Raw genomic sequence first — 21,813 nt, forward strand, 5'->3', positions numbered from 1 at the left:
TTTAAGCTCATAGTAAGTTTTCTACATAGAAACAAACAATTAAGAGAGAAAATGGGTCCAGCAATAACGTTGTTTCAAACTCATACCTTTTTTTATAGAAAAAAATTTTCTCGATATTTTTGAACATATAAAATATTTGAATGTGCGACTTTCTTTCTCGAGTATAGTGTGAGACAAAGATAAATGCAAATTCTGGATTTTTCCACATTTTTGGCTTCACGCGGCGTTTGTTCATCATTATATTTACTCGCTTTCCTCATTTTAACGGTTAAGTAGAAGAGTGTTTCAATTTTCATGATTTTCTTATCTGTGACATTGAGTTTGTTGAAACAGGACCTTATTGTTGCTGATCTTTTCAGGACTTTATTCTTGTTTTTTTGAGAAGACATTGATCTTGACAAATGAAGATATTGCTATAACTAACTTCTAATTTGAATAAGTCTAAATTCACATTTTTCTAAAGAATGTTCGAGCAATTTTGACATTGATCAAGAATTTATTTCGTTTGAAAATCTTGCGAAGGCGTCAACCAACATTATGAGACTGATTTATCGAAATGACGGATTTCCATAACTTTACCACGCAATCTTTTGTGTTAAAATTATGCAACATATGGTCAACGAAATCTGTTCAACCTTGAATTTTCAAAACTAAACAGTAATATTGAGGCAATTGGAATTGTAAGATTTAAAAACTAACAACAGTAAAAAAAAATTAACAGCAAATGGTAGAAACTGTCGGTGAAATCAAATACTGATAATTTCGTAAAGCTTAGATTGAAACATTTGCTCTGAGAGGATACAAATTAATTGTTTGTTTTATTTTGAAATTTGTTTTTCCCAGCAAAATGATCCGTGAAAAAAATCGTTTTAGTTGCTGCAACAGAGAATTTGAGTTTGATTTTTTCCACTGTGTAAATATATAATCACTTACAGGATTGGATTATCAAAAACTTAATTAAACTAAAAAGCAAATCAATGATGCTTTAACTGATCATACTTGATTAAATATCAACTATTTTGTACAAATGAAGCAAGCTTACTGGTTGGACATTTCGTTTGGTCGATCATCTGATCTGTTATGCTTAAGTAATTTGGTTGCAGGTCCATCCAAAAGATCCTCGCTGAAATATGACATTTACCAAAATTAAATTACCCAAAAAGTAAAATTACCAAAATTAAGTTACCAAAATTATTCAAATTCCTGTGAATAAACCAAAAATATATTTTTTGCTCCAATAATAGCAATATACCAAAAAAAGTAAATATTGAAATTTTGTGTTTCGCTATACCAGTTTTCTTATAATTTTTTCTGATGTTTTATGATATCTCTGATCTTTGAGAAAATTTGAATATCAAAAACCCTAATTTTTGAGGGTTTTTCGCGCTTAATTAGAATCATAAAGGAGAATCAAAGACCAAGAGTTTTTCCCAAACTTTTGAATTAAAAAGAAAACAAAATGTGATGTTAATTTCATGTGTAGTAGCTTTTTCAACTGTTAATGCACCATAAAAACTAAATAAAATTTTTCATTTATTTATGATGGCGAACCCCTGTAAAACTCTGCCTAAGTGACGAAATTGTGATTCTTTCATCTTTTCTGTAGTTTCATGGTGATTCTGAACTGTGGCCGTTAACTTAGTCATGCTGAAACGAGGTAGGGATATCCAAAGCACCACTTCTAAAGTGAAAATCATTCTGCCACAATTTCCTTCCTTATTGCGTTATAAAACTGAAGAAGAAAGTTAGCAAAAGCAATTTTTTTTGATACGCTAAACGAGCTGTTTTTGCTTACTTCAATAGCTTCAAATACAATTTTCTATCAAGTTTTTTTTAGTTTCAGCATCATCAAAAGTATGAAAACCTGGAAACTTCGAGCTATATTGGAAGTTCTTAAAATGAAAATAACCATAAATTTTAATCAATTTTCAACAAAATTACTATTTAAAATCAGATTTTTTTGTTGTTTCAGTGAATTAATTCTGAATGCATGTTTACTGAGACGCAAACAAATTGGCATCGCAAAAACAAGAATCAAAATCAGCATTATCTAAATGGACAAATAACGAGAATGGTCACCCCTTTCCGCAATCTCGGCTCGAAAACGACTAATGGATCATAAGTCTTTTTAAAAGTTCTCTTCATTTTTTGTGGACTCCAGTCGAGATAGACCATGCCTTTTCCGGCTGATTGCATTTTTGAGGCGGTACTAAGTGTCACTTTCGCATGTGTTATTTTTGATGAAAGGGAGGAGAATTTATTCCTATTAATATCATTGTCCAGAAAAAAAAACACAACTAGGTGAAGGTGAACAAAACTGTAAATTGGGCGCATCGCTCTTTGAAAAAGTCAGATTATTGGATGTCGGAGCAAGTTGTTGACCTAACTTTCTTAAAATAGCACCACTAGAATCAGCATTCGGTTGGCGTTGATTGCAGCCCAAACCATGAAATTCCACGGAGCATGCCAAAAAATTGGTTCATGCTTCCTTCAGAGAAACGAAGGTTTTATGATGTTACCCACGCAAAAAAATGCAGTTAAGCAAAGTAAAATAAAATAACTTTGTCCACTTGAGTTTAGTGTTGATTTAATTTGTTCCCAATTAAATTAAGCTATTGTGTTTTTGCCGTTTCAAATATTTTCAGTGTTTTTACCATGGTAACTTATTTTTGCGCTTCAGTTAATTTATTTGTTTGCTAAACCTTATTTTTCTTTTGAATAAACGAGCCTAACGATTTTGAAGATTGACTAATTGAGCTTTTTCAATTTTCAACAGTCCATATTATCAATTGATATATCTCAAAAATCAAATCTCAACTTCAAAAAGTTACCGGCTACCGAAAAGTCATTTTGGAAAAGGTATCTTCGAAAAAGTTTGCTAAAACCATCGTTATATTAAAAATTTTTAAATTTTTTCTGTTTAAAATCTCAAACTATTGTAAAAAATTATTTTTTTATACTTTATATTTTCCTCAGTATATTTGACCAAATAAAAATTTTGATTGCGTAACTTTTTTCCTCAGTATACTCGACTGGTTGATTTCCAAGAGAAGAAGTTTGTTCAAAAAATGGCGCTTTAATGAGTTTACAAGGCTTATAGTTAATTTGAAACATTGCAATAAATTCAAAATCGGTGGTAAAATTAAGTATTTTTAAACCTTACACGTACGAAAATAAGCGCAAATTCAGGTTTTTTTTCTTTAAAAGCCTTCATTCAAAGATCATTTTAGAAAACATTCACCGCGACTTCCAAGAAAGTTATTACAAAATCTAAGAGCGAATAAAAAAATCTACCTTCTATGAAAGTATTAAAGTTTGATTTCAAGGACTACCAGTTTTTTCCGGGTATGAAAAAGCCAGTTTTCACCACAGCACCAAGTTTTTCCGAGCGCTTGAACTTTTGAAAAAACAGCTGATGCTAATTAATTTGCCAAACTGACCAGTTCAATTTTATCGCTACGAATATTTCACAATGCATAAAAAACTTTTATCGGTTTGAATTTTTCAAATTTTCCCTAGTTTTTTTTCGGTTTGTTTTCCACTCCATTTATTCGAGAAAGAGATCTCCTCGATGCACAATTTAGTGCAACTGGTGAAAATTGGCACTTTTTTACCTGAAAAAAAAACTTTAATAATTCTAGAGGATGGATCTGATCATTTTCTCTTGATCTATGCAACACTTTGTTTAATTTCGCAGATAATGTTTTCCAAAACCGTCTTTGAAAACACACATTATACATTATAGTAAAAAAAAACCCGAATCTGCGCTTAATTTTTACCACTAACGAGTTTGAAAGTATTAAATCGCCAACATCAGAAGAAACATCAATTTGGCTTGCCGCATTTTTGAAACCTGACCTTCAATCTTTTGCTCTGCTTTAAACAACCGTATTCAGTATATATCAGTGACATAGTTGAGAAACTAGTGCAATATTTGGAACAGTATTACAAAATTTGAAAACTTTTGGCAATACTTGAAACATTCATGCAATTTTTGAATACAGTGCAATAATTGAAACACTATTGCAATATCGTACCTGAAAAAATTAACCAAAACAATTGAAAAAGAAAAAATCGCGTGTTAGGGTGAAAATTTTGGAAATGAGTGTGTTTTCACATATTCATACCAGATAAACAACAGCATATAGTGCATCTAGAAATTTGTTCTCATTTTTGACACTAAGTTTCTTAATTTATTCACAAAGTGTTTCAATGCATTATATAGCTGTTGCTCATCTATTACTTAGAGTTTAACGGTGCGTTTTTTAAAATGAACTAAACATATTTCCATTTTGAATCAAAACTTAATAGAATCACTGTTTAACGGTTTTCTTAAGTCCTGAGAGTAATTTGGTTATGAGGGACCAAATTGTTTTTAGCTTTTTTTTTTCACTTGTCAAAACTAAAAACTATGCAGAAAATCTGAGATAAGCTCAGATAAGCGATAGCTCAGATAAGCGATAGCTATATATTGCATCGAGAATAAATGTGAGCAAATCCAGACATGCAGCTTCAAAAAACTGTCAAATTGCGAGATGCAAGATGCCAAGAAACACATTAAAAACACAACGAACTCACATTAAAAAAAACTTGTTCTTGTTTTTCACCAGTGTTCTTGTTTTCAAAATAAGCAAAGAGCAGAGTTCTTAAAAATGAACTTTTAGCGGAATTAAAATGAACCCTAATTGAAAATTATTACTGCTTAACGACCGAAACAGAACAAATTTTTTGCAAAAAGCCTGTAATGCGCGTTTTCGTTTTCATTATGTAGTAAAAATTAACAACGCGCTCATTTAGATAAGATTAACTTCGTTTTGAGGACAATTTAAAACTTCAAATACAGATGCTTTCTAAAACAAAAAAAAATCTGAAATCGTTGATAAAAATTAGACTGGTACTTACATTTTGGTTAGCACAATTGTTTTCATGACAGTTTTTTCTTATTTAGTAATCAAAACCAAAAACTATAAAAAAGTATTCAAACTATTGAGTATTTTACGAAACAAAATAAGAATGATCGATAGCTTTCTCCATGATAACTACTAAATTACTCACAAAAAATTCAGCCAGCCAAGAAATAAGATTGTTGTTTTAGGGCTGCCTATAATTTCACGGGTAGCTTAAGTGCCAATAACATCACGGTGGCGTTCTTTTTTGGCGAATAAAGCAAAAGATAAGAAACGTTACCACGTTTATTGTTTCCTAATTCAAAAAAAAAACAGTCGAAGGAGTTCAAAACACATTGGTCATTGAAATATAGGTTCAAGCTGCAGGAAAACAATTCGAGTTTTTTTTGAAATTGGAAAACAAAACAGTAATCGCTGGTGGCCAAACTCTGAGCTGAGTCTCAAATAAATTTTTTGTATTTTTGACGGATAAAACTGTCCGCAGTTGTCTTAGGCTAAAAATTCTCATGAAGATAATTAAGAAAGCAGTACGATTGTTTCAAAGATGATTAAGAAAGCACAAAAGTCTCACTGTATTTCATTCCTCAATATTGCAGGACTTCTCATCGTATAAAGAAAACTTTCTCTAAAAAAGAACCAATTCAGTTTTTCTTCCAAAATTTTTAAGTTCTATGCAACTCAACGAAAGTAGAAACTCAAAACATCATGGTTGTACTTATTCGTACGTTTCATTGGAACTTTTGGATCAGATTGGGATCAGCGGAGCACCATCAAATCAAATGCCAACGCTGAAGGCGTTGAGGATACCACTGATACCGCTTTTAATGATTGCGCTAATGAGTTTATCATTGCATTAAAAAAACGCTACCTTTGTTATACCTACGAAATATACATAGAATACGTGATAAAGTGCAAATATAATTACCTCAATTCATACTCGTGACACTGGTCTCATTGAATTTTCTCAAATTTTAAAATGATTTTATGCAATTATGTGATCGTTTATTTTGGTCAATTAAAAAACGCCTTTTTGCAAAGGTTGAAAACTGTCAATTGATCTTATTTTTGTATAAGATATGTTAGGGTATTCTTTTTTCTTTTGATTTGATCTGTTATTATTCTACTTTCAAAATGTAAATTACCGCTTCTTTGATCAATTGTAGTCGAGCTGGGTAACCGAATTGTACGAAGCATACAAACCCGAGGTTTATTAGGGAACTTTCTATAATGTACAATCTCTTCATGGTCGCTTTTCTGCTGTAATTATGTGGTGAAACAATTACCTAAATTATTTAAACAATGTTTAATTTGTCAGTGGTACAAAAACGCCTCGAAAAAATAAGGAACTAAGGACTAATTATTCCTAAAAGAACCCAGTGAAAAGTTATCTAATTGAGACTGAATAACATGATTATCGGTTTCAAACTGATCGTGAAATTTACTTATAAGGAGAAGTAGGTTTCCTTACTTTTTAGTAAGGTGGGGGTCGCACCTATAAAAAAGAAATCCACTCTATTTTTCTCGCTGCTCGTCATTCCAAATGCGTTTAAAACCGAGATTGCTAACACTTTGTTGTGGTTCAACAAAATCAAAATAATCAATTGCCTATCTCGGAAAAATGAGTTATGACCTATTGGTTATACTCATAGAGTAATTTCAGATAAGGTATACCGTCTGCTCGTCACGCTATCTCATTTTCGGTCGGATAAATTCGTGCAACTTCTTAGTCTAATACCGATCTTCATCTTACTCTTATATCTCCTAGTCTCAATAGATCTAGTTTATTGGTTTATGCGAGTTAGTTATTGGAGTTTATCCAGAAGGAGAACAACTGTATTCAAACTTTTATTCAAATTGTTCTGGTGCTGAAACTACAAGTAGTTTCAGCACTTACAATTAGGTGTCAATGTTAGAGATGGAATATGATTGGTTAGTTATAAATCTTTTATAGTGATAATCTATCAATAATATAATTGGTTTATAAATACTAGTTTAGAACTGGTTCCACCCATCCGGGGTTTAGAGATTTTTCAGTTTTTAATTGTTTAATGTAGTGAAGGAAAGTTGTAGTAGTTTCTTTCTGAAGTTGCGAGCATTGACTTCTTGGAGCAAGGAGAATTGTGGTTGTTTGTGTTAGACGGAGGAAGATTGTTTTGCTCGTATTTCAAGATGGGTCTCAGTGATCGTGGTGCTCTTGGTTGATTGTGTCAAGACTTCTGATCGATGCAATGGTGTACCGATTTCGTTAAGTTTACAGCGAGACTACGTGCAGGGTGAAGTTTGACTTTTCCGTGTGAAGTGCCAAGTGACTAGGATCGGTTCGTGTAGTCAACATCGAGTTGGCCATTGGTCTGGTTTAATGGTTTTCCTTTGCTGCGAAGTTGAGACCATATTTTGAATCCTTTGAGGGTAGTGACTTTAGGCAGCAAACTGAATAGATTTGCCATTCCAGAGTTGGAATGTAGTTAGGTTGCCATCTCCTTTGCTGCTCGTTCCTTGGACTCTAAGAAAACTTTTCATACTGCATTTATGGTTTACATATACAATTAATTTTTTTTGAATAAGTTTTAGATATGATTTGTTATTAATTGTTATCGCAAAAACGTTTTATTTTAGTTTGGTTTTGTTAAGAGTCGTTCACACTAGAGCAAGTCTCGGCAAAATAGAGTGTGGGTCACAAAGCGTGGTTGTAGCGCGGTGTTTTAGGCTGGCTATAGAGCATGCTCAGGGCGTCCCTCTGGTTGGTGAGGCCAGGAGTGGGTTAAATTTTTATGGCCTCTTTGGGCAGAGTCTTTTTTTTTGTTCAACCTTTTGTTTCAATTTTATTACTTGTTTTTTCTTTTTTGTTTTGGTTGTGTCCTTTTCTTAAAAAGAGAGTTTTTTGATTTGGGTTTGTATTTCGACTTTTTTGTGTTTTATTTGGTTGTCATAAAAGTTGAAAGTGGTTCCCAAAAGAATAATTATCCAGTTTTAATCTGGTTTTACTCTGGTTTGGACACAGTGAGATTTTCTTTCTTGCCATGCTTTTAGTTTGTGGTTTTTTGACGTTAGTAAGTTGCGTTTGTTATTTCAGTTTACTATATAACTCCTTCCAACCGGGTTAAAGGAAAGTTTGAAACGTGTGAAAACAAATTAGAGTTGTTATCAGTGAAAGTTGGAACTTAAAATTCATTATTTAAACAATTCTTCGTGGGCGAGTGTGCGATTGTGAAAGGAGTGTGTGATTTATGGGCGAGTGAATGCTTCATATTTATAAAAGAAGCGTTTTGGAAAAAGTTTAGTACTCTTTAATTTATTTGCATTTTTTGTGAATTTGATACATTGAAATTTCAAATTTACTGCTTTCGGGGGTTTGAATTTATGATATTACTGCAATGTAGAGGGAATTTCTACTGCTTTAATTAAATACTCCATTTGTTAAAATGGATTTAGAAGTTTATAGAAAAAAGTTAACGTTTTTTTGTGTTTTTATTTTCATTTGTTTTAGATGATTGAGTGGTGAAATCTAAAAAAAAAGTGAAACATATATGAGGAATGGTTAGTTGTGTTTGAAAAATATTTGTTAAAAATACTTTTTTTATAAATCAAGGGTCATCGTCGTCAAAAAGATATATATTTGAAAAAAAAACAATGCGAGTTTTGTCCGCTGATGTTAGGAGTTTAGCAAGCAAGCGGATGACGTAATTAGTTTGAAGGAGAGGCCATAAAAGCTCGAGTGCTCTGATGATCTTGTGCTCTTAACTACTTAGTGAGAGTTCATGCGATGTGTTTTGGATTAGTTTATAGAGTTTATGGTTATATTATATTTAGTGTTGTGAATATATTCTAGGATTGGGACTTCGACGGGCAGTTTCTAATCGTGGGGAACAGCTAGTGGGCGAGATTCATCAACGTTTAAAGTTCTGGTTAGTGGGCAGAATATATACATTTGTCTTATGGGGTCGTAATTTCGGATGATGCCTTGCATATTAGTGTCTTTAAAACAGTATGTGAAACTTAGCAAGAATGGTGAAGTATATTTAGAGTTAATAAATGTGAATCGAAGTTTTGGGTTTCGTGATGGTGCATTAGATGTATAGTGGTGTTGAACAAATTTTTAATAAGTGCATGTGTGAGTTTGTTTTGGGCGTAACATTATTTGATGTGAGAAGTGTAACTCACGTTCTTTTGGTGTAAGGAAATTGAAAGTTAATGAGAAATAATTAAATTTATTAAAATAAGAATCGTAGGTTTTGGTGTCGCGAAGTGCTGTGCATATAACGTTATCATAAATTTTTTTCATGCAGTTAATGATAAATACATATTGGGTTTTTATGAGAAGGTTTTCAGTTAATTAAGGATAAGTATTCGTATCGTCTTTTAAAAATGTATCGTCCATATAACGTGCAATAGCTTGATTATAGTGGTTAAATGAGAATCGGTTTGCTCTCTGTGCAACAAACCTATTTAATGTTTGGGTTAATCCGATGGTTGTGAATTGTTTTTCATGAAGTGCTGTGGTTAGATGATGATGTAGAGTTTGAATTATTCATTGTTGTCTTGGTTATTATATAATGGAAGTGACAATGGGATAATGGGTTAGTGAAATGGTAATTTGATGTCCATGAAGGTGTGGGAAACAGCCAATGTTCGTCAACGTAAGTTCGTTGATGGCTGTTAGTGGTTTGGTAGTAAGTGTATTGTGAGTTCTTGGGTGTTAGTGTGGAGTGGGTGAACGGAAAACATTCGAGGAGGTCGGGGTTGGGAAGCATTGGGGTATTGGGATGTTTTCGTTTAAATATTCGGTGAGCTCGGGTTTCTTCATTTGTGGATGCTGGGTTGGAAGATTCGGAGGATCTAATGAATTGCGATAAGAGATGAATTGTTAGTGTGTTAGGGTTTTGATGCTGTTGTAGTAAGTGATGAAATTATCAAGCTCGGTTTCTAGTTCTCCATTGACTGGGCTAGGGGGTCGGCTTGGTCGCTGGTCATTGGGGAGAGGATTGGGGTTGCATCGGTGAAGGGATAAGGAGGTGGGGAAGGTTCATCGCGAGTTGGGGTGTGGAGTGGACGGAAGAAGGTTGCGAGAAAGTGGACGGGCTGGGCTCGGATCTTTGGAATTTATCTGGAGTTTCAATATCGGATTGTTAAATTGTGAGATTGTATGAAAAACTGTATGTGTGGATTCATCATCAGAATCCATGCGTGGTGAATTATTAGTGTATGATGGTATGTGAGAAGGGGTGAGATCAGATATTGATATGTTAGAAGAGTGACGTTGGAGAATGGATGGGTCAGAAAGAGAACGGTTGAGGGATCCAATCTGGCGGCTCATCGTGGGCCAAAAAGATGGTATTTCTGAGAACAGAAGTTGGTGGTATGTGGCTGTTCTATGATTTGCTCGTATGTATCTTCTATTTTGTATGATGGGCTACTATATGACCAACTGGACTTTGTCGGTAGCTTGTAGAGATGTGCTCTGTTACTGTTGTACTTCTATAATTTCGTGGTACTAAAGATAACGGATAGTTATCATGTAAATTGTGTAATTGTGGTGCAGTAGATGTTGTATTTCTGTTGTCTCGTGAATTATTGTACGCATTTGGTGTGGTTGATAGTTTTTCGTTGTGTTCACTTATTTGAGCGTCTAGAAGAATTTTGTTAAATGAGTTCGAATATATTCCAAGAAATCCTGCGAATAATATGCCTGCTACACTTGCTTGTTTGTTTAATTGCGTGTATTTTGCGCATGTGTTATAGATTCCTTTAAATAATGAGAAGAGAAATCCAAAAATAATCAAACATGGCATGTAATATAGTCAATCTTTCTAAGATGAAGTAAGGCCATCCTAGAAGTACGAGAGGTTCGTTCTTTAAGTTTACAAAACGGAAAATTTTAATAGATGAAATATCTTGCGGATGGTATTTTTCACCGTTTCAAAAGATGTAATCTTTTATATCTTCAAATTATCCAATGTAGTTTTGTGCATAGGTGTCTGAAAGTCCTGCGTCTTCTGCAAGTTTTCTTAAATTTTGATTGATGGATTCTCTTGATTATGTATCCATTTTTGTAACGAGTTCTTGAAATTTCTTTATTGGTGGCATAAGTGTAGGGTATGGTGTGAGAACGTTGTACTTATCTTCACCTGTATTTAGTTGTACAACTTTGTGGCCATTTTCAGATCCATATGGGACGGCTGTATTCAAAAAATAAGTTTGTCTAGAAAGTGTTAACTAAATGTACTTTATTTTTGTAGAATATAGGGATTCTTTTGTAACATCTGTTATCTTCAAAAACATATAATAGTGAGTTATATCCCTTTGGTTATACTCATAGAATAATTTCAGATAAGGTACACCGTCTGCTCGTCACGCTATCTTATTTTCGGCCGGATATTTTCGTGCAACTTCCTAGTCTAATACCAATCTTAATCTTACTCTTATATCTCCTAGTCTAAAAAGGTCTGGTGTACACCGGTTTATGCGTATTAGTTCCAGAATGACAACAATTGTATTCTAAGCTTAATTCAAATTGCTCTGGTGTTAAAACTGCAAGTAGTTTCAACACTTGCAATTAAGTGGCTTGCTAGTTTGATGGAGTATGATTGGTCAGTAGTCAATTTTTTACTGAGATAAATTATCAGAATAACATCCAATAAAAAACTGTAGTTTAGATCTGGTTGCACCCATCCGGGGTTTAGAGAGTTTTAGTTTTTCAGTGTTCTATTGAAGTGGAGGATGGATGATGGTGTCTTTCTTGAGAAGTTGCGAGCATAATCTTTTTTACGATTAAGAAGAAGGGTTGTTATCCCGATCGTTTTGTGAGATCGTATCATGACTTCTGATCGGTTGTGATAAGTGTTGATTTGGTTGATTATAGAATAGCAATATTCCAATCTCGTTCGGAAGTGGCATGTAGTTTGACCTTGGATGAAGTGCCTGGTGACTTGCATCTGTACGTATACTTGAACATGGAGATGGCCATTTTTCGGTTGAAATGGGTTTCTTTTGCTAAGATGGAAATCGTACTTAAAATCCGTTGAGTGTAGTGACTGTAGGCAGCATGTCGTGTGTGTTTTGCCATTCCGTAGTTGGGGTGTGATTGGGTTGTCAAGTTCCTTGCTGCTCGTCTTTGGGCTGTGTGTTTTTTTATATACTGCATTATTCTTTTTACATATATAAATCTTTGTTAACTTTGACTTTAATTATGATCTTGTATTAATTTTTATCGCAAAAGCCTTATTCCTTAGTTCGGTTATTTTTAAGAGCTAATCATCCTTGAGTAAATCTCGTCAAAAATAGAGTGTGTGTCACAAAGCGTGGGTGTAGCACGGTGGGTCAGGCCGGCTATAGAGCATGCTCAGGGCGTCCTCTCTGGTGGGTTAGGTCAGGAGTGGGAGTATAAATTCATGCTCTCTTTTTTGGAGGGTCCTGTTTGTGTTCAACCTTTCATGCCTTTTTTAGTACTGGTTTTTTTCTCTTTTTGTCTTGCTTGTGTCTTTTTCTTAAAAATTCAAATCGTTTGTTTTGGGTTTGTCTCTCGGATTTTTTGTGTTTTGTTCTTTTGTGTTCAGACGTGAAGGTAAACTTCAAAAGAATAATTTATCCAGTTCTAAGCTGGTGTTAATCCAGTTTGGGTGTCGTGGGGTTTCTTAGTCATGCTGTTAGGTTGTGGTTTGTGGTGTTTAGTAAGCTTGCGTTGGTTAGTTTGGATTCTTATATAATTCCTTTCCAACCGAGTTAAAGGAAAGTTTGAAAGTTTTAAAGCAAAGTCTGAAAATCCTGCGGTTTCTGCAAGTTTTCTTAAATTTTGATTAATGGATTGTCTTGATAATGTATCCATTTTTGTAAGGAGTTCTTGAAACCTTTTTGTGCGAATATGATGTTCTAAATGGGATCTAGAGAACATGCCAAATGATTTTAAACCTAGATTGGGGTTTCTAGCAATAGCTCTAATACTTTCTGGTGACAATTTTTTTAATGGTGGCATAAGAGTTGGGTATGGTGTGAGAACATAGTACTTATCTTCATCTGGATTTAGCTGTACAACTTTGTGGTCATTTTCAGATCCGCATGGGACGGCTGTATCGTAAAAACAAGTTTGTCTAGTAAGTGTGTCAACTAAATGTATTTTATTTTTGTAGAATATAGGTATTCTTTTGTATTATCTGTTATCTTCGAAAACATATAATTGTGTTATATCCTTTTGGTTATACTCATAGAGTAATTTCAGATAAAGTACAACTTCTGCTCGTAACGCTATTTTTCTTTTGGCCTGATACATTCGTGCAACTTATTAGTCTAATACGAATGTTAATCTTACTCTTATATCTCCTAGTCTCAATAGATCTAGTGTACGCCGGTTTATGCGAGTTAGTTCCAGAATGAGAAAAACTGTATACTAAGCTTAATTCAAATTGCCTTGGTGTTGAAACTACAAGTTGTTAGTTTGATGGAGTTTGATTGGTTCAGATTCATTATTTTATAGAGATAAAATATCAGAATAAAATCCAATATTAATTCTAGTTTAGATCTTGTTTAGAGAATTTTAGTTTTTCAGTGTTCTATTGTAGTGGAGGATGGATGATGTTATCTTTCTTTAGAAGTTGCGAGCATATTCTTTTTTACTATTAAGAAGAAGGAGTGTTATCACGATCGTTTCGAGAGATCGTATCATGACTTCTGATCGGTTGTGATGAGTGTTGATTTGGTTGCTTATAGAATAGCAATGTTACAATCTCATTCGGAAGTGGCATGTAGTTTGACCTTGGATGAAGTGCCCGGTGACTTTGATCTGTATGTATACTTGAACATCGAGATGGCCTTTGTTCGGTTGCAATGGGTTTCCTTTGCTGCGATGCCAAGTCGTACTTTAAATCCGTTGGGTGTAGTGACTGTAGGCATCACTGTAGAGTGATGTCGGGTGTGTTTTGCCATTCCGTAGTTGGCGTGTGATCGGGTTCTCAAGTTCTTTGCTGCTCGTCTTTGAGCTGTGTGTTATCTATATACTGCTATGTATTATTCACAAATACAAATCTTTGTTAATTTTGTTTTTAGTTATGATCTTGTATTAATTTTTATTAAATTATCCAGTTTTAATCTGGTTTTACTCTGGTTTGGACACAGTGAGATTTTCTTTCTTGCCATGCTTTTAGTTTGTGGTTTTTTGACGTTAGTAAGTTGCGTTTGTTATTTCAGTTTACTATATAACTCCTTCCAACCGGGTTAAAGGAAAGTTTGAAACGTGTGAAAACAAATTAGAGTTGTTATCAGTGAAAGTTGGAACTTAAAATTCATTATTTAAACAATTCTTCGTGGGCGAGTGTGCGATTGTGAAAGGAGTGTGTGATTTATGGGCGAGTGAATGCTTCATATTTATAAAAGAAGCGTTTTGGAAAAAGTTTAGTACTCTTTAATTTATTTGCATTTTTTGTGAATTTGATACATTGAAATTTCAAATTTACTGCTTTCGGGGGTTTGAATTTATGATATTACTGCAATGTAGAGGGAATTTCTACTGCTTTAATTAAATACTCCATTTGTTAAAATGGATTTAGAAGTTTATAGAAAAAAGTTAACGTTTTTTTGTGTTTTTATTTTCATTTGTTTTAGATGATTGAGTGGTGAAATCTAAAAAAAAGTGAAACATAAATGAGGAATGGTTAGTTGTGTTTGAAAAATATTTGTTAAAAAAACTTTTTTTATAAATCAAGGGTCATCGTCGTCAAAAAGATATATATTTGAAAAAAAAACAATGCGAATTTTGTCCGCTGATGTTAGGAGTTTAGCAAGCAAGCGGATGACGTAATTAGTTTGAAGGAGAGGCCATAAAAGCTCGAGTGCTCTGATGATCTTGTGCTCCTAACTACTTAGTGAGAGTTCATGCGATGTGTTTTGGATTAGTTTATAGAGTTTATGGTTATATTTTATTTAGTGTTGTGAATATATTCTAGGATTGGGACTTCGACGGGCAGTTTCTAATCGTGGGGAACAGCTAGTGGGCGAGATTCATCAACGTTTAAAGTTCTGGTTAGTGGGCAGAATATATACATTTGTCTTATGGGGTCGTAATTTCGGATGATGCCTTGCATATTAGTGTCTTTAAAACAGTATGTGAAACTTAGCAAGAATGGTGAAGTATATTTAGAGTTAATAAATGTGAATCGAAGTTTTGGGTTTCGTGATGGTGCATTAGATGTATAGTGGTGTTGAACAAATTTTTAATAAGTGCATGTGTGAGTTTGTTTTGGGCGTAACATTATTTGATGTGAGAAGTGTAACTCACGTTCTTTTGGTGTAAGGAAATTGAAAGTTAATGAGAAATAATTAAATTTATTAAAATAAGAATCGTAGGTTTTGGTGTCGCGAAGTGCTGTGCATATAACGTTATCATAAATTTTTTTCATGCAGTTAATGATAAATACATATTGGGTTTTTATGAGAAGGTTTTCAGTTAATTAAGGATAAGTATTCGTATCGTCTTTTAAAAATGTATCGTCCATATAACGTGCAATAGCTTGATTATAGTGGTTAAATGAGAATCGGTTTGCTCTCTGTGCAACAAACCTATTTAATTTTTGGGTTAATCCGATGGTTGTGAATTGTTTTTCATGAAGTGCTGTGGTTAGATGATGATGTAGAGTTTGAATTATTCATTGTTGTCTTGGTTATTATATAATGGAAGTGATAATGGGATAATGGGTTAGTGAAATGGTAATTTGATGTCCATGAAGGTGTGGGAAACAGCCAATGTTCGTCAACGTAAGTTCGTTGATGGCTGTTAGTGGTTTGGTAGTAAGTGTATTGTGAGTTCTTGGGTGTTAGTGTGGAGTGGGTGAACGGAAAACATTCGAGGAGGTCGGGGTTGGGAAGCATTGGGGTATTGGGATGTTTTCGTTTAAATATTCGGTGAGCTCGGGTTTCTTCATTTGTGGATGCTGGGTTGGAAGATTCGGAGGATCTAATGAATTGCGATAAGAGATGAATTGTTAGTGTGTTAGGGTTTTGATGCTGCTGTAGTAAGTGATGAAATTATCAAGCTCGGTTTCTAGTTCTCCATTGACTGGGCTAGGGGGTCGGCTTGGTCGCTGGTCATTGGGGAGAGGATTGGGGTTGCATCGGTGAAGGGATAAGGAGGTGGGGAAGGTTCATCGCGAGTTGGGGTGTGGAGTGGACGGAAGAAGGTTGCGAGAAAGTGGACGGGCTGGGCTCGGATCTTTGGAATTTATCTGGAGTTTCAATATCGGATTGTTAAATTGTGAGATTGTATGAAAAACTGTATGTGTGGATTCATCATCAGAATCCATGCGTGGTGAATTATTAGTGTATGATGGTATGTGAGAAGGGGTGAGATCAGATATTGATATGTTAGAAGAGTGACGTTGGAGAATGGATGGGTCAGAAAGAGAACGGTTGAGGGATCCAATCTGGCGGCTCATCGTGGGCCAAAAAGATGGTATTTCTGAGAACAGAAGTTGGTGGTATGTGGCTGTTCTGTGATTTGCTCGTATGTAACTTCTATTTTGGATGATGGGCTACTATATGACCAACTGGACTTTGTCGGTAGCTTGTAGAGATGTGCTCTGTTACTGTTGTACTTCTATAATTTCGTGGTACTAAAGATAACGGATGGTTATCATGTAAATTGTGTAATTGTGGTGCAGTAGATGTTGTATTTCTGTTGTCTCGTGAATTATTGTACGCATTTGGTGTGGTTGATAGTTTTTCGTTGTGTTCACTTATTTGAGCGTCTAGAAGAATTTTGTTAAATGAGTTCGAATATATTCCAAGAAATCCTGCGAATAATATGCCTGCTACACTTGCTTGTTTGTTTAATTGCGTGTATTTTGCGCATGTGTTATAGATTCCTTTAAATAATGAGAAGAGAAATCCAAAAATAATCAAACATGGCATGTAATATAGTCAATCTTTCTAAGATGAAGTAAGGCCATCCTAGAAATACGAGCGGTTCGTTCTTTAAGTTTACAAAACGGAAAATTTTAATAGACGAAATATCTTGCGGATGGTATTTTTCACCGTTTCAAAAGATGTAATCTTTTATATCTTCAAATTATCCAATGTAGTTTTGTGCATAGGTGTCTGAAAGTCCTGCGTCTTCTGCAAGTTTTCTTAAATTTTGATTGATGGATTCTCTTGATTATGTATCCATTTTTGTAACGAGTTCTTGAAATTTCTTTATTGGTGGCATAAGTGTAGGGTATGGTGTGAGAACGTTGTACTTATCTTCACCTGGATTTAGTTGTACAACATTGTGGCCATTTTCAGATCCATATGGGACGGCTGTATTCAAAACATAAGTTTGTCTAGAAAGTGTTAACTAAATGTACTTTATTTTTGTAGAATATAGGGATTCTTTTGTAACATCTGTTATCTTCAAAAACATATAATAGTGAGTTATATCCTTTTGGTTATACTCATAGAATAATTTCAGATAAGGTACACCGTCTGCTCGTCACGCTATCTTATTTTCGGCCGGAACTTTTCGTGCAACTTCCTAGTCTAATACCAATCTTAATCTTACTCTTATATCTCCTAGTCTAAAAAGGTCTGGTGTACACCGGTTTAAGCGTATTAGTTCCAGAATGACAACAATTGTATTCTAAGCTTAATTCAAATTGCTCTGGTGTTAAAACTGCAAGTAGTTTCAACACTTGCAATTAAGTGGCTTGCTAGTTTGATGGAGTATGATTGGTCAGTAGTCAATTTTTTACTGAGATAAATTATCAGAATAATATCCAATAAAAAACTGTAGTTTAGATCTGGTTGCACCCATCCGGGGTTTAGAGAGTTTTAGTTTTTCAGTGTTCTATTGAAGTGGAGGATGGATGATGGTGTCTTTCTTGAGAAGTTGCGAGCATAATCTTTTTTACGATTAAGAAGAAGGGTTGTTATCCCGATCGTTTTGTGAGATCGTATCATGACTTCTGATCGGTTGTGATAAGTGTTGATTTGGTTGATTATAGAATAGCAATATTCCAATCTCGTTCGGAAGTGGCATGTAGTTTGACCTTGGATGAAGTGCCTGGTGACTTGCATCTGTACGTATACTTGAACATGGAGATGGCCATTTTTCGGTTGAAATGGGTTTCTTTTGCTAAGATGGAAATCGTACTTAAAATCCGTTGAGTGTAGTGACTGTAGGCAGCATGTCGTGTGTGTTTTGCCATTCCGTAGTTGGGGTGTGATTGGGTTGTCAAGTTCCTTGCTGCTCGTCTTTGGGCTGTGTGTTTTTTTATATACTGCATTATTCTTTTTACATATATAAATCTTTGTTAACTTTGACTTTAATTATGATCTTGTATTAATTTTTATCGCAAAAGCCTTATTGCTTAGTTCGGTTATTTTTAAGAGCTAATCATCCTTGAGTAAATCTCGTCAAAAATAGAGTGTGTGTCACAAAGCGTGGGTGTAGCACGGTGGGTCAGGCCGGCTATAGAGCATGCTCAGGACGTCCTCTCTGGTGGGTTAGGTCAGGAGTGGGAGTATAAATTCATGCTCTCTTTTTTGGAGGGTCCTGTTTGTGTTCAACCTTTCATGCCTTTTTTAATACTGGTTTTTTTCTCTTTTTGTCTTGCTTGTGTCTTTTTCTTAAAAATTCAAATCGTTTGTTTTGGGTTTGTCTCTCGGATTTTTTGTGTTTTGTTCTTTTGTGTTCAGACGTGAAGGTAAACTTCAAAAGAATAATTTATCCAGTTCTAAGCTGGTGTTAATCCAGTTTGGGTGTCGTGGGGTTTCTTAGTCATGCTGTTAGGTTGTGGTTTGTGGTGTTTAGTAAGCTTGCGTTGGTTAGTTTGGATTCTTATATAATTCCTTTCCAACCGAGTTAAAGGAAAGTTTGAAAGTTTTAAAGCAAAGTCTGAAAATCCTGCGGTTTCTGCAAGTTTTCTTAAATTTTGATTAATGGATTGTCTTGATAATGTATCCATTTTTGTAAGGAGTTCTTGAAACCTTTTTGTGCGAATATGATGTTCTATATGGGATCTAGAGAACATGCCAAATGATTTTAAATCTAGATTGGGGTTTCTAGCAATAGCTCTAATACTTTCTGGTGACAATTTTTTTAATGGTGGCATAAGAGTTGGGTATGGTGTGAGAACATAGTACTTATCTTCATCTGGATTTAGCTGTACAACTTTGTGGTCATTTTCAGATCCGCATGGGACGGCTGTATCGTAAAAACAACTTTTTCCTAGTAAGTGTGTCAACTAAATGTATTTTATTTTTGTAGAATATAGGTATTCTTTTGTATTATCTGTTATCTTCGAAAACAAATAATTGTGTTATATCCTTTTGGTTATACTCATAGAGTAATTTCAGATAAAGTACAACGTCTGCTCGTAACGCTATTTTTCTTTTGGCCTGATACATTCGTGCAACTTATTAGTCTAATACGAATGTTAATCTTACTCTTATATCTCCTAGTCTCAATAGATCTAGTGTACGCTGGTTTATGCGAGTTAGTTCCAGAATGAGAACAACTGTATACTAAGCTTAATTCAAATTGCCTTGGTGTTGAAACTACAAGTTGTTAGTTTGATGGAGTTTGATTGGTTCAGATTCATTATTTTATAGAGATAAAATATCAGAATAAAATCCAATATTAATTCTAGTTTAGATCTGGTTTAGAGAATTTTAGTTTTTCAGTGTTCTATTGTAGTGGAGGATGGATGATGTTATCTTTCTTTAGAAGTTGCGAGCATATTCTTTTTTACTATTAAGAAGAAGGAGTGTTATCACGATCGTTTCGAGAGATCGTATCATGACTTCTGATCGGTTGTGATGAGTGTTGATTTGGTTGCTTATAGAATAGCAATGTTACAATCTCATTCGGAAGTGGCATGTAGTTTGACCTTGGATGAAGTGCCCGGTGACTTTGATCTGTATGTATACTTGAACATCGAGATGGCCTTTGTTCGGTTGCAATGGGTTTCCTTTGCTGCGATGCCAAGTCGTACTTTAAATCCGTTGGGTGTAGTGACTGTAGGCATCACTGTAGAGTGATGTCGGGTGTGTTTTGCCATTCCGTAGTTGGCGTGTGATCGGGTTCTCAAGTTCTTTGCTGCTCGTCTTTGAGCTGTGTGTTATCTATATACTGCTATGTATTATTCACAAATACAAATCTTTGTTAATTTTGTTTTTAGTTATGATCTTGTATTAATTTTTATCGCAAAAGCCTTATTGCTTAGTTCGGTATTTTTTAAGAGCTACTCACCCTTGAGTAAACCTCGTCAAAACTAGAGTGTGTGCCACAAAGCGTGGGTGTAGCCCTGTGGGTTAGGCCGGCTATAGAGCATGCTCGGGATGTCCTCTCTGGTGGGTTAGGCCAGGAGTGGGAGTATAAATTCATGCTCTCTTTTTTGGAGGGTCCTGTTTGTGTTCAAACTTTCGTGCCTTTATTTTACTGGTGCTTTCTTTTGTTGTCTTAGTTATGTCTTTTTCTCAAAAATCAAATTGCTTTTTTTGGGTTTGTCTTTCGAATTTTTTGTGTTTTGTTCTTTTGTGTTCAGACTTGAAAGTAGTCTTCAAAAGAATAAGTTATCCTGTTCTAAGCTGGTGTTAACCCAGTTTGGGTACTGTGGGTTTTCTTTTCTTAGTCATTGTGTTGGGTTGTGGTTTATGGTGTTCAGTAAGCTTGCGTTGGTTAGTTTGGATTATTATATAATTCCTTTCCAACCGGGTTAAAGGAAAGCTTGAAATGTGTTAAAATTGGTTAGAATTGTTATCAGTGAAAGTTATAACTTAAACTCATTGTTTTAAACAATTCTTTGTGGGCGAGCTGTGCGATTGAGATAGATTTTGGGCGAGTGAATATTTTAAACTATAAAGAAGCATCTTTGAAAAGGCTAGTACTACTTCATTTTTATAGGCAACTTTTATTAACTTACTACTTTAAAATTGTTGTTTTTACTGGTTTTTTTTTGGGGGGGGGGGGGATTGAAACTATCAATTTAATTTCATTTTTAAAGTCTTTACTGCATAAGGGAAAAGAACTAATATATCAAATTATTGCAGTTTTTGGGGTTAAATTTATTTGCTTCATTTATTGAAATTCGTTAATAGAAACTTATGATTCTAGAAAAAGGTTTACTGTTTTTTATTTCATTTTTTTTGTAGATGATTGATAATCGTGCCTGCGAACACTATAGAAAAAAAAGAAAATCCCTTACAAAGAATAGTTAGTTTCTGTTCTAATTTATTAGTATATTTTATTCAATTCATATTACCTATTCGTCTGTGAAGAATCCGTGGGGGAAAACGTCGTGGATGATTTCTGATGATGTTAGTACTTTAGCTATAAACGAATGATGTATTTAGTTTGGAGAAGTTGCCGATCAGTTCGAGTGCTTTTATGATGTTGTTCTCTTCCATACTAGGGGAGAGTTCATAAGGTGTATTTTGAATGAGGTTATAAAGTTTATGGTTATATCTGGTGTTACGGATGAATTGTACGACCAGGATTTCAACGGGCTGTAGGAATTCGTGTGGAACGAGTAGCGGGCGGGATTCGTATACGTTGAAGGTTTTGGTTAAGGGACAGAATACAAACATCTGGCAGATGGGATCATAATAGCGGAGGATGCCTTGTAGGTTATTATCTTTAATGCAATAAGTGAAGTTAAGAAAGAATGGTGAGGTGTATTTGGGGTTAATGTATCAATATCTATGGTTAATTTGTCGTGCTGGTGGTGTAATGATGTTGGTTGAACTTATAGTAGGTATAAATGTGTGTCTGTTTAGTTCGTAACATGACGTCGTGTGAACAGTGCAAATCACGTTTTTTTGGTGTGAGGAAATAAAAGGTTAGTGAAAAATTGTTAAATTTGTTAAAATACAAATCATAATCTTGAATATCACGAAGTGCTGCTGAAATGCCGTGGTCGTATTTTCATCTAAAGTATTGAGGGTG

This window comes from Symsagittifera roscoffensis, chromosome 7 (assembly GCF_963678635.1).
Source record: "Symsagittifera roscoffensis chromosome 7, txSymRosc1.1, whole genome shotgun sequence".
Taxonomy (NCBI): domain Eukaryota; kingdom Metazoa; phylum Xenacoelomorpha; order Acoela; family Convolutidae; genus Symsagittifera; species Symsagittifera roscoffensis.